Raw genomic sequence first — 14,927 nt, 5'->3', positions numbered from 1 at the left:
AAAAATTTTTGATCAGTTAAACAGAACCTATGCTTGAGGTATAAAATCAGTTGAAGTGAACATTCAAGAACAGGTAGAGAACAAAGCCATCCAGCAAGAAACCCTAGGTAAAAGACTGAAGACAACCTCCCGAATAAACTAATTAGGGAAATCAAATGCTTAGACACCAGCAAAAAATAACTAGTCATATTAGGAAAATTGAAGATATGGCCCAGTCAAAGTAACAAACCAACACTTCAAATGAGGTACAGGAGTTGAAACAGCTAGTTCAGGATGTTCAAACAGACATGCAAAAATCTCATAAAAAATTAAGGGAGGATATAAAGAAGACATTGGGTGAACCTAAAGAACTCGAAAGTTTGAAAAAAGAAATCACAGAACTTATGGGAATGAAAGGCACAATAGAAGAGATTAAAAGAACACGGCTTTTCTGGGGTACATAAGTTTCAAACCAGCACACCATGTGACAGCCCCAGATGCTAGCAGCCTGTCTTCAAAATCCAGGTATTGTCCTGTTGATGCCTTGAGACAACCCATTTCTGGCATATTTCATCTTGGCAGCTTTAGCAAACCAAAACATGCAGTCATCTGTCAACCACTTTGAATGGGGCACTTTATGACAGAAGGCCCTAGAATGAGTCCAGATGACCATACAATGTGTGCTTCCTTTATGCCTCCTGGAGACTTTATAAGTTCTAGCAACCATCTCTTATGCTTCTTGGGGTCTCTGGTCTATTCCTAATGGCCATAAGTTGCCCATGACTTTCTGGTGCAAAAAGATGCCTGCTTCCGTCCTACATTACACACCATTAGAGCCACAGCTGCTGGGTGCATACTGGCTCTTCCTAAACTGAGACTCATAGAACATGAAACTATGACCCTCCACATTCAGCTTCTATTTACACTGTGGTTTGTGGAAGCAGCACCCCAAAAGATTGACTTGCCTCCTTGCTGAAATGGAAGTGGTACCTACAGTATAGAGCCAAACCTGGGCCCTCTGGCATATCTCAACTACAGAAGGTGGTGCCCCCCCCACCCCGTTCTCAGTCCTTTACCAGATGCCACAGTGCTAGAGAAGCTCAACCGTATCCCAGGCTCCTTGACTACTGTGGGACCTTCTTGGGATCAACTGAGTGAACAGCAAAGATTACATGTGATGGAGCTCACTGAAAGGCTGTTGCTTTTCATCCCTTAACCAGGACACCCCTGTGAAAGGATGTGAGCTGAGAGTTAGCACAACTGGCCAAAATTCAGGCAGTCATCTTGGCAGTGGAAGATGCCCTGACCAACAGTAGGTCCCAAAAGCACATCTTCACAGGTTCCTGGGCCATTGCCAATGGTCTAGCCTTGTAATACAGCCAGTGGCAACATGTGCTGGTTCCCTTTTTTCCATAACAATTCAGTGTTTAGTTTATCCTTTACTAATTTTACTATAAGCAGCAATGAGAAACCAGGCTGCCCTTTCCACATTTTGCTTGGATATCTCCTCATCTAAACATACAAGTTCCTCACCTACAAGTTCTGCCTTCCATCCAACATCAGACCACAATTATGTCAAGTTCTCTGCCATTTTATGACAAGGATCACATTTCCTCCACTTTCCAATAACACACTTATTGTTTCCTTCTGAAGCCACACAGGAAGTACCTTTAAGCATACCTAGTTTTACATTTACATACCAAAACTTATAAAGATCACATTACTGGTATTTCTCCTCCTGCCCTTTCATCTATCCCTTTTCAGTCTTTCCCCATTCCAGTGGGGATTAAAATCAAAGCCAGGAGTGATAGTTATGAACTATCTTTGGAATATCCTTCTAGCTATCCTTTATCCTTTAGAGCTGTTCTGACACCTTGATGATGTTGATGTCATTATTATCTAAGCCACAAGCTTTGCCAAAAACTTTAAGCTATAAAAGATATTTATCATACCCATGATAATTTCACTGAAGTAGAGATCATTACTCCAGGACTCACACTCAGAACAATATAGAAAGCAGAGGAAGTCCAAGAAAGATTATTTTTGTCCAAGAGTATCCTCAGCTAAGTAACACTGGTTCCAACCACAGACACCTAGAATGGGGACAAGAACCAGTCTGCAGTCCACCAATGCCTCAAGCTATAGCACCCACAAGCTGCAGTTGTTAAGCTTGGCCTTTTGATATTTCATAGCTTGAATATGTCTACTTCTGGTGATAACTTGCGCCTGGGACACTGCAGGCCAATGGGTGGACTCCACAAGCAATGTAACAGCTACTGGGCTATACTTTGGCCGTGATGCCACTCTTTCTTACTTGGGCTCTTCAACACTAATGCCTTATAAAACCACTGTATGACACCATAGATTAATTTCTAGCTCACCAACAAGACTTTTTGTAGTGTTTAAAGTGCCCCCTGCTGACTATTCTAAAAATCACAAGGGAAATCACATCACGTAGGAGGCAGTATATATACTTGCTGCATACTCTACTAAAAAAACCTCTTGAATTAACATTTCTATGCTCAATCCTTGCCTCTTAAAATACGTTTCAAACCATTATTGAAAGAGCAAAGGAAATCCTCCATGGGCATGTATGCAATGGGCCTTCTTTATGATAATTCTATCCCCAAGGTGGTAACAAAATAATGACCTATTTTCTTGTTAATTGTATCTCTCATTATCCAACCACATTTGTACATTTCTGCAACTCCTTAACTAACAAGGCTTTATGCCTCACGGTCCAAAATTCATCCCAAGATTATTACAAACTTAGTGAAGTGCATGACCTGACCCTCAACCAACTGTGTGATGCCTAATGCATCACTGTTGACCTCAGCCCTGGAACTGGACTCATTCCCAATGATGACCTCGAGTCAACAGTTGGACTTATCTCAAGTGGAATCTTCATGACTCCAAGCCCTCATTGTATCCACTATCACACTATTGCTTCAACACATTATACCACCTCCTGCTCTCCCCATCTCTCATCCTTTCATAATCTTGATCACAAGCTGTATTCCCTCCTTCAAACTTTGCTTTCTGTTCCCCTGACTGCTGCTCTTCTAGCCCCACTCCTTGATATACCATTATCTCTCAAGAAGGCATTACAAAGTAACTTTTATAGTATTTATGTAAGCCTCACTGAAAAACAGCCCATGTTTATTTTTTAATTTAGCTTTAATTATAAAATTTATATGTAACATGAAAATCATTTTAACCACTATTAGTGGACAATTCTTCGACCTTAAGTACATTGAGAAAACCATGTAACTTTCACCACTATTTCCAGACTGTTTTCATCATCCTAAACCAAAACTTGTACTCCTTTAGCAATAATTCCCCATTGCCTCTTCCCTCCACCCCTTGTAGCCATTATTCTACTGTTTCTATGAAGTTGCTTTTTGTAAGTATTTAATTTAAGAGAAATCATGCAAAATTTATAGCTGGCTTGTTTCACTCAACATAATGTCTTCAAGGTTCATCCATGTTGTATAGCATGTACCAACACATTACTTCTCTTTGCAGCTGAATAATATTCTGTCATATGGATATACCACATTTTGTTTATCTATACAACTTCTAATGGACTCTTGGGTTGCTTCTACCTTTTGGCTTTTGTGAATGATGCTATGATGAACGTTGGTATACAAAATATCTGTCTGAGTTCCTTTCTTTGAATTCTTTTGGTTAAGTACCTGTTGTAGAATTGCTGACTCATATGGTAATTCTGTTTAGTTTTCTGAGGAGCCACCAAACTGTACCATTTTACATTCCCACTTGTCATGGTGAGGTTCACCTGTCAACTTGGCCAGATAGTGGTGCCTGGTTGTCTGGTCCGGCAAGTGCTGGCCTGTCTTGCTATTAGGACATTTCATGGACTTAAATCATGATTACATCAGTGGCATACACAGCTGATTGCATTTGTAATCAGCTACGGGGAGTGTCTCCTGCAATGAGTAATGCTTAATCTAATCACTGGAAGGCTTTTAAGGAGGATTCAGAAGAGACAGTTATTCTTTCTGCTTCAGCTGGTGAGCCTCTCCTGTGGAGTTCGTCCAGACCCTTCATTGAAGTCACCAGCTTCACAGCCTGCCCTACAGATTTTGGACTCTTCCATTCCCACAGTTGTCCAGCCAGCCTCTCCTGAGAATTGGTTGAGGAACTTCATTGGAATTATCAGCTTGCAGCTTGCATTACAGACCTTGAACCCTTACATTCCCATAGTTGCCCTACCAGCCTCTCCTAAGAGTTCATTGAGGACCTTCATCAGAGTTATCAGCTTGTGGCCTGCCCTACAGATTTTGGACTCTACTTTCCTAGGGTTATGTGAGACACTTTTATAAATTTTATGTCTATGGGTAGTCCTGCTTATCCTTTTCTCTAGAAAACCCTAGCTAACACACCACCCAATGTGCAAAGGTTCCTATTTCCCCACATCTTCATCAACACTTATTTTCTGTTCTTTGAATAATAGCCTAGTGGGTGTGAAGTGGTACCTTGTATTTTTCATTTGCATTTCTCTAAGGATTAATGATGTTGAGCATCTTTTTATGTACTTATTGTCCATTTGAATTTCTTTGGAAAAATGTCTGTTCGAATTCTTGACCAATGTTTTAATTTTTTGTCTGTGGTTGAATTGTAAGAGTTCTTTATATATTCTGGATCTTAAATCTTTATCAGATATATGGTTTCCAAATATTTTCCCTCATTTTGTATGTTTTCTGTTCACTTTCCTGCTAATGTCCTTTGATGCATGAAAGCATTTAATTTGAAGGACATCCCATTTGCCTATTTTTTCTTGTTTCTCATGCTTTTGTTGTAAAATCTAAAACTCCATTGTCTATTATAAGGTCCCAAAGATATTTTGCATGTGGATTTCCCAGCACCATTTGTTGAAGAGACTATTCTTTTCTCACTGAATGGACTTGGCACCCTTGTCAAAAATCAGCTGGCCATAGAGGTGTAGATTTATCTCTGGACTTTCAATTCTGTTTCATTGGTCTATATGTCTATCCTTATGCCAGTGCCACACTGTTATAACTAATGTAGCTTTGAGGTAAGTTTTAAAATCAACAAATGTGAGTCTTTCAACTTTGTTTTTTTTCAAAATTGTTTTGGCTATTGTTCTAGTTTGCGAGTTGCCAGAATGCAATATACCTGAGCCAGAATGGCTTTTAAAGGGGGGGATTTATTAAGTTGCAAGTTTACAGTTCCAAGGCCACGAAAATGTCCAAATTAAGGCAAGACTTTGAAAATATCCAAATTAAGGCATCCAGGGAATGATACTTTGGTTCAATAAGGCTGATAGTGTTTGGGATTTCTCTCTCAGCTGGAAAGGCACATGGCAATATCTGGTAGCTTTTTCTCCAGTCCTCTTCAATGTCTTCCCCAGGGTTCTGTTTTTTTCTGGTGGCTCTGGTGGCTCTGGTGGTTCTCATGGCTCTAAACCTTTTTCTAAAATGGTTCCTTCTTAAAGGACTCCAGTAAGCAACCCCACCTTGAATGGGTAGGTCACATCTCCATGGAAACAATAAAAAATCTCCCACCCAGCAATATTGAATGAGGATTAAAGAACTTGGCCTTTCTAGGGTACACAACGGATTCAAACTAGCAGAGCTATTGTGGGCCCCTTACAATTCCATATGAACTTGGGGATTAGGTTTTCCATTTCCACAAAAAAGGCTACTGGGATTTTAATAGAGATCACATTGAATTTATAGGTCACTGTAGGCAGTATTGACATCTTGACAAAAATATTGTCTTTCAATTCATGAACCTGGGATATCTCTTTATTTATGTAGGTTGTTAATTTCTTTTAACAATGTCTTTTAGCTTTCAGTGTACATCTTTCACCTCACTGGTTAAAATTATACCTGGGTATTTTATTGGTTTAGATGTTATTGTAAATGAAATTGTTTTATTTCTTTTTCAGATTGTTCATTAATGGTGTGTATATTGGAATCCAACTGACTTCAGCATGTGTATCTTCTATCCTGCAACTTTGCTGAATTTATTAGTTCTGGTAGCTTTCTTATGGATTTTTTGGGATTTTATGCATATAGAATCATGCCATCAGTGAATAGATTTCTTCCTTTCCAATTTACATGCTTTTTATTTCTTTCTCTTGCCAGACTGCTCTAGCTAGAGCTTCCAGTACAATGTTGAATAATAGTGGTGACAGTAGACATCCCTGTTTTGTTCCTGATCTTAGCAGGAAAGCTTTTCATCTTTTACCATTGAGTATGTTATTTGATGTTGGTTTTTCATAAATGCCCATTATTATATTGAGAAAGTTCTCTTCTATTCCTAGTTTTTAATGTGTTTTTATCATGAAAGAATGGTGGATTTTCTCAAATGCCTTTTCTGCATTGGTTAAGATAATCATGTGCTTTTTGTCTTTCATACTATTATTGTGGTGTATTACATTGATTATTTCATGTTGAATCATCCTTGCATTCCTGGGATAAATCCCACTTGGTCATGGTGTATAATAATTAGATTTGGTTTGTCAAGTTTCTTGAGGATTTTTGCATCCATAGTCATAAGGCATGTTGGTTTAAAATTTTCTTCTGCTCTTTTTACCTGACTTCAGTATCAGGGTAGTGCTGATTTACAGAATGAATTAGGAAGTAATCACTCCTTTTCTATGTTATGGAAAAGTTTGAGAAGAATTGGGGTTAAATCTTTTTTCTTTTTCTTTTGCATGGGCAGACACTGGAAATCAAACCCAGGTCTCTGGAATGGCAGGCGAGAATTCTGCCACTGAGCCACTGTCACACCACTTGGGGTTAAATCTTTTTAAAATGTTTGCAAGAATCCAGCCATGAAACTATCTGTTCCTGGACTTTTCTTTGTTGGGAGGTTTTTATTACTGATTCAATCTCTATACTTAGTATTGGTCTGTTGAGATTTTCTGTTTCCTCTTGCCTCAGTGTAGGTAATTTATATATTTTTATGAATTTGTCCATTTCATGTAGGTACTCTAATCTGTTGGCATATTATTGTTCATAGTTCCCTCTTATAATCCTTTTTATTTCGGTAAGGTTGGTAGTGATGTCCCGCTTTCATTCCAGATTTTAGTTATTTGTGTCTTCTTGCTCTTTTTCTTTATCAGAATGACTAATAATTTGTCAATATTTTTGGTCTTTTAAAAAACATCAAATTTTTGTTTTGTTGATTCTATTGTTTTTTAAATTTCCCATTTTATTTGTCTTTGCTCTAGTCTTTACTATTTCCTTCCTTCTACTAACTTTGTGTTTAGTTTGGTCTTATTAGTTAATTTAGTTGTGAAGTTAGGTTATTCATTTGTGATCTTTCTTCTTTTTTATGTAGGATGCAGTGCTGTAAATTTCCCTGTGGGTATTGTCTTCATTGCATCCCATAAATTTTGGTATGTTGTGTTTTCATTTTCATTTGTCTTAAGATATTTCCTAATTCCCCTTGTGATTTCTTCTTTGACCCATTGTTTATTTTTTAATTATGTATTTTTTAGCTCTTGTTTAAAAAAATTTAAATTATTTTTTAATTTAAAAAACAATAGAATCAACAAAACAAAAATTTGATGTTTTTTAAAAGACCAAAAATATTGACAAATTATTAGTCATTCTGATAAAGAAAAAGAGCAAGAAGACACAAATAACTAAAATCTGGAATGAAAGCGGGACATCACTACCAACCTTACCGAAATAAATTTCCACATTTTTGTAAAATTTCCAGTTTTCCTTCTGTTATTGATTTCAAGCTTTATTCCATTGGTTCAAGAAGATATTTTATATGATTTCAATATATTTAAATTTGCTAATATTTGATTTGTGACCTAATATTAGTCTATTCTGTAAAATATTCCAAACAGCAGAAAAATGGAACAAACCATGTTTTACAATATACCAATTAATGGATATACCATAGGACACCCTCTCAATTACCTGGGCATATTCCTCTGATCTTAAAGTAACCTTCACAATACCACCACACACACTCTCCCTATCAATATATTTGGCTGGCTACATCTCCAAATGTCAATTACCCTCCTGCTTTCCCTTTAAAATATCAACTTTAACCATTCAGGATAGCTTCTTAAGTCCTGACCAAAACACTTACTGGCAACATATCAATTTTTGGTTGCCCTGCAAAATGCTGTCTGGGATATTAGCCCTCAAGGGTTTTTTGTTTTATTGCACTAAATACCTCTCATTTCTAAACTCACTTATTTCGCTACCTCAGACTGCTCTTAATTTGGATTGCACTATTAAATTTGCATTTTGGGAATAAATATAACTTTCTGGGCTCCTGCTCTTAAAAAATCCACACCAATCTTGCTCCCATGCACCAATAGAGCTACATTTTTATAAATTGCCCATATTCTATTGATGACATTGAAAATCACTTGACTGCCTTAATATTATACCTGCCCGCCAATTAAATAATTCATGCCATTCAGAAAATGTTCAAAGTAACATCCAAATATGTGACTCAAACTGCCACAGACTTTGAAGACCTAAATGTGGGGCAATGCTCTCTGCCAACAATGGCCACTGATAATAACTTTAGGCTTAGACTATTTAGTGGCCAGCCAAGGGATCTTTGTTCCCTTGGTATTCTTTCTGCATGTAGGTAAACAACAAAGTCAAAGTTGTTCAGATACCCCAAGTGAGACAATATGTTAAAATTTTCAAGAGATATTTCTTTCTGCATGTAGGTAAACAACAAAATCTAAGTTGTTCAGGTACCCCAACTGAGACAACATGTTAAATTTTTCAATAGTATCACTTGGATATTTGGACAACTGCCCCAAACAACCAGATATAATCTCTTGACTCTGTCTGGGGTGAATGGATATGTTATGTCCTTCCAAAGTCTTAACATTCTCAGAATAGTTTGATGTTTAAGCATATGGCTCTTAAAATTTATATTTAAGCAAATTCGTCTTCAGATTAGACATGGTACATTTCAGCCATCATACATCTGGGATGATTGGTAATAAAGAGTCTGGCTGTTTTTTGTATCTGACCACTAACTTCCTTTGAAGCTTCATCTTCTCTTTCCCCTTGGCTTTGTATCTGGACATGCCCCCTCCCTTGATGCCAGTGAGAAATTTAAAAATCACAAATCTCTAGTTAGTGTGAAATTTTTTCACAGTCCATCCCCTAAGCAATATAAAGGCCGGATCTACTCCCTGTGTGTTTTGCTCGTCACCCTAGAGCTACTTGCCCCATCTTGCTGTCCCCAGAAGATCCTGATTTTTGTAATAAATTTTCTCTCAAATTCTCTTGGTGAGTGAAGTGTCATCAACCCTAGTATCTGACTTAAAATTGAGAGGGCAATGAATCCTGCTTCTGTGGGATATCCACAAAATACTATTTAATAATATTCTGAAGATTAAGTGAGCTAAAGGATTTAAAGCCCTTATAACAATATTAGGCATATAGCATCTATTCAATAAACATTATCTGATTGCTCTTCTGTTAATTCTATCTTTGGTATTATTTTTAGAAGTATTCTGGGAGGAAAAACAGCTAAATAATTACACACCTTATTTAATCTTACCATTCTGGAAAAATCTCATTTTGTATTGAGTGTGAGAAAGACTACACTTTAAAAAATGTTTTAATTAAATTCCTCTTAAAAACTGTATAATGTAGCCTTTTCAATGTGACTGTGTGATTGTGAAAACCCTGTGTCTGATGCTCCTTTTATCTATGGTATGGACAAATGAGTGAAAAATATGGATTAAAAATAAATAATAGGGAGAACAAATGTTAAAACAAATTGAGTAGACTGAAATACTAGTGATCAGTGAAAGGAAGTGGTGAGGGGTACAGAAAAAGTAGGGGGGACAAAGGTTAAAATATATTGGGTAGATGGATATACTAGTGGTCAATGAGAGGGAAGGGGTAAGGGATATGGTATGTGTGAGTATTTTATTTTTTCTTTTTATTCCTTTTTCTGGAGTGATGCAAATGTTCTAAGAAATTATCATGGTGATGATATACTACTATGTGATGATATAGTGAACTACTGATTGTACATGATGTATGGAATGTTTGTATGTTAAGAATGTTTGTGTCATATGTTTTTTATCAATAAAAATATAAGAAGAACTGTATATTCATGAAACCAATGAAAAATTGCAACAATAAAGATTTTACAAACCCAATCTCCCTGAGGTAACTGATAGGTTGAATTAGGTACCCCAATTTACACATGTTCTTAATCTTGAGCTGAATTTCTGTGGATGTGAATCCATTATAAATATGATCTCAGGAAGATGTTATTTTATTCATGGTGTGGCCAATTGAATGAAGTTAGGCCTTAATCCAGATTACTGGAGTCATTTATAAGCAGAAGAAATTCAGCCAAAGTGAAAGAAAAGCCACTGGAGAGCCAGAAGACAAAGGAACCCAGGAGAGAAAGGAGAGGATATCCTCATGTGATGGAAAAGCCAAGGAACCCAAGGACTACCAACCAACTAGATTGCTACCAACCCCAGCAGGAAGCAAGCCTTCTAGTCAATGCCTTGATTTGAATTTCTGGCCTCTGAAATGATGAGCTAATAAATTCTTGCTAAGTCAACCCATTGTGTGGTATTTGTCATAGCAGCCTAGAAAACTAAGAGAGTAACTCATGTTAAAACTGTGGTGTTGAAAAATATTCTCACGTATGCTTCTCCATTATTAAATATTTATTGAAATGGTGGATGATAATGGTGTGTGCTATTTTAGCTAAGATGGAATCCTACTACAGATATTTCTTTATAGCTTGCTTTTTTTCTTTCACTTAACCATTATACCATGGCTGTCTCTACAAGTTAACATGTGTACATATAACTCATTATTTCAAGAAATGATGTACATTCTGCAGTATAGATGTATCATAACAGGGTGAGGCATTCCCACAATACTGGATTTTTAGATTTTTGCTCTTTACCACTATGAACAATTGTTCAGTAGGCATATTTTCACTCTTATCTTTTCATGTTATTTTATTTCTATAGAACAGCTTACCAAAAGACAGATTCCTGGGTCCAGAAGTAGACATATTTTGTGTCTTTATGGTTTTTTTTTTTAAAAACTTGTTTGCATTGGTAATATAAATACATGATGTAAAATTCAAGCTGAATGAAAAGATATGTAGTTAAGCTATTAAAGTGAGTAATAATAATATAAAAAGATGCTCAAATTCACTAGTCATGGAAATGTAAATAAAAATCATAATGAGACATCATTACACCACATCTTATTACAATGGCTACAATGAAAAAACCCCTGAAAATTCCCAGTGCTGATAAAAATGTGGAGCAAATGGAACTCTAATACATTGCTGTGGGAATAGAAAACAGCACAGTCAATTTGGAAAACAATTTTGTAGATTCTTTTGAGGTTAAATATTCTCTTATCATATGCCTTGGCAATCCCATTTTCAGGTATTTATTCTAGAGAAATGAAATATTATGTTCGCTCAAAAGCCTGTACAAACTTAGGATGGATTGTATGGTGTGTGAATAAAACTGTTTAAAAAATAAATAAAGAGATACAAATGCTGGGGAAGATGTGGAGAGAGAGATACCTATTTACTCTTGGTAGGGAAGTAAAATGCTTCCCTACCTTTGGAGGGCCGTGGCAGTTCCACAGGAGGCTAAGTGTAGGGTTGCCATATGATCTTGCAATCCCGTTACTAGGTATATACTTGGAAGAACTGAAAGCATGGGCATGAATAGACATTTGCACACTGGTGTTTATGGCGGCATTATTCATGATTGCCAGTAGGTAGATGTGGCCTATGGGTCCACCGACTGATGAACAGAATGGCAAACTGTGGCGTATATATATGATGGAATATTGTCTGGATGCAGAAAGAAATGGAAGTCATGAGGCTGTTAGGTTGGGGGAATGGGGAAGAGCACTGCAACTGGAGCTGTGGAGGCTGTGTCGCCCCTCCCAACATGGCTTCTGGAACCGCCCCTTCCAGACACCTGACTTCTGGAATGGAGAACCACGTCTCTGGACACTTGACTTCTAGAGAACTGCCCCTTCTGGACGTCACCTGACCCCCTTGCTTAAAAACTGCCCACACCATCACCCAGATGCTGACTCACCTCCCTTCATCTTGGATTTGGTGAGCTCAGCCCAGGAGCGCAGAAATAAACACACCCACTTTAAATTTCCCAGTCTACTGTCTTTCTTTCTCACCCTTTCACCTCCTAAACCTTTCAACTTGGTGCCAAAGCCTGGGAGAGGAGTGCGGGTGCCGCCCGCCTGGCCAGAGGTGCCCCGGCTTCCTCTCTCCTCCTTCCTCCACAAAGCCAGCAACAAGGGATCCTTCAGCCCACCGCTACATCCACCACAGATTGGGTAAGTCCCTTCCCTCCTAGCCCTGCTGCCAAGTCTCACGTTTCCAAGAGAGCGTGTCAGTTGATTACTCTCTGAAAATCGTGAATTCACATCAGGTTCTCTTCCGAGGGCTGAGGTGAACAGGGACGCCTGCAAGCCTCACTCCCTTTCCCGGACTCGAGAAGTTGTGGGGATGCCCCACTTTTCGTTTCCCTCCCAAATTCAGGTCCAGGACCTGAAAGGGCCTCAAACCAGGGTGAGACATCCCCTGGGGAGATGAGCCCCCGCTCGTAAGAGCTCTGAGGACTCTCTCAGGGCATTGGGATGCCTACATCCCCTGGGCCAGTCCTTTATCCTCAAAGACCCATCAGTATGGGCAATAAATCCTCAAAAACCAAACCTTAAACTCCTCTGGGTTGTCTTCTGACAAACCTATCCACACTGGATTTACTTCCAGACATCCAGCCAAAATGCCTCACTTACTTTTTAAAAAGGCTTGGCTCCAATATCAATTGGATAATGATTCTCATTGGTCTGAGGATGGGACTTTTGATTTTAATATCCTTACAAACCTTCACAATTTTTGCCAGAGGAATGACAAATGGGCCAAAATTCCTTATGTCCAGGCTTGCTTTCTTCTGCGCTCCCATCCCTCCCTTTGTACCTCCTGCTCCACGGCCCAGGTTCTCCTAGCTGGAGAAACCCCCAAATCCCCACTTCTAAACAAACAGCCTGATGAAACTCCCTCCTTTTCTAACCCCCTCGATTCATTTCCCTTTAAATGACAAGGGCCTCCACCAGATTTAGGGAAACTATCCTCTCCTCCCCGGCTCTGCCCTCCTCTCCCTCTGGCGGGCCCTCAGCCGCCATCTTGTCCTTCACTTCCTCCTTCCCCTCTGGCAGCACCTCAGTCGCCATCTTGTCCCTCACCTCCTCCTTCTGTTCCAGCAGCACCTCAGCTGCCATCTTGTCCTTCTCTCCCCCCCCCCACCACTCCAGCAGCGTTCCCGCCACCATCTTATCCTTATCTTCCCCCTTCTGGACTAGCAGCTATCCAGCCGCCATCTTCTCCTTCCCTTTCTCCTTCTACTCCAGCGGCTCCAACCACCACCATGCCCTCTTCCCCCTCCACCAGCTCTTCCGCCGCCACCTAATTCTTCACCATCCTCAACAGCCTTGCCATCCTCACCTGTAAGCTCCCATACCTGATCAAAAAGTACTTTACTCTGCGCCCTCTGGGAAGTTGCAGGACCTGAAGGACTAATGTGAGTACACACTCCCTTCTCCCTGGCCAATCTCTCACATATTGAGAAATGGTTGGGCTCCTTCTCTAATGACCTGACTACCTATACTAAAGAATTCCAATATCTGGCTAACGCCTATGACCTTACCTGGCATGATATCCATGTAATCTGCTCTTCTTCCCTAACTACAGATGAAATGGACCACATTTTCAATGCAGCCAGGGCTCATGCTAACCAGGTGCATATAACCAACCACACCATGCCAGTGGGGGCTGAGGCAGTGCCAGATCAAGAACCAGGGTGGGACTATCAGATTGACACCCCAGCGGGGAGAAATGGACAAATTAGGTGAGACAAAATGCTAACATGCCTCATAGCTGGCATGCAGAAAGCTTCCCATAAAGTCATAAACTTCCATAAGCTGAGGGACATTACCCAAGGTCCTGAAGAAAATCCTGCCACTTTTCTAAACTGGCTCACAGAAGCCCTCTCCCAATATACCCACCTAGATCCTGACTCAGAGGCTGGTAAAACTGTTTTAGCCACACATTTTATATCCCAGTCAGCCCCAGACATTAGGAGCAAGCTTAGAAAAATCTAGGACAGTCCTCAGGCCCCTATTCGTGACCTGGTAAACACGGCCTTTAAAATTTTTGATACTCGTGATGAGTTGGAAAGGGGAGAAAAGGAATCCCGAGACCACCGAAGGGTGAATTTACAAACCCAATCCCTGATTGTGGCCCTGCGGCCCACTTCAACTGACAAGATACTGGCTACGAATAATCTACTGCCAGGAAAGTGCTTCAAATGTGGCCTTGATGGACACTGGTCCTGCCAGTGCCCCAATCCTTGACCGCCCAAGAGACTATGCCCTCTCTGCGGGAAAAAGGGACATTGGAAAAGTGACTTCCCCTCAGCGCCCAGCCATGGAGGGGCCATCCTTCCAACCCCTGACCCACCTCTGGCATTCCTGGGCCTGGCCACTGATGACTGACGATGCCTGGCCTCAGCGACCCCGATCACCCTCGTTGAGCCCAGGGTAACAATCAAGGTAGTGGGAAAGTCCACCTCTTTTTTAGTGGATACAGGGGCTACCTTCTCCGTCCTTCCCTCCTACTCAGGTCAACTCCTTCCTTCCCAGGTCACGGCTATGGGCATAGATGGCCGTCCTTCATGCCCCTTCACTACTGGACCACTTACATGTTTAATAGAAGGGATACCCCATTACACACTCTTTCTTGGTGAGTTCTTCTTGCCCCAGCCCACTAATGGGGTGGGATCTTCTCACCAAGTTAGGGGCCTCACTTCACTGGATACAAAAACCCCAAACAAATTTACTATTACCCTTATGTGTGGCCTCCAACTCCACTCAGGA

Source organism: Tamandua tetradactyla, chromosome 16 (assembly GCF_023851605.1).
Source record: "Tamandua tetradactyla isolate mTamTet1 chromosome 16, mTamTet1.pri, whole genome shotgun sequence".
Taxonomy (NCBI): Eukaryota; Metazoa; Chordata; class Mammalia; order Pilosa; family Myrmecophagidae; genus Tamandua; species Tamandua tetradactyla.
The sequence above is the reverse complement of the archived record's forward strand: the minus strand, read 5'-3'. Positions refer to the sequence as shown.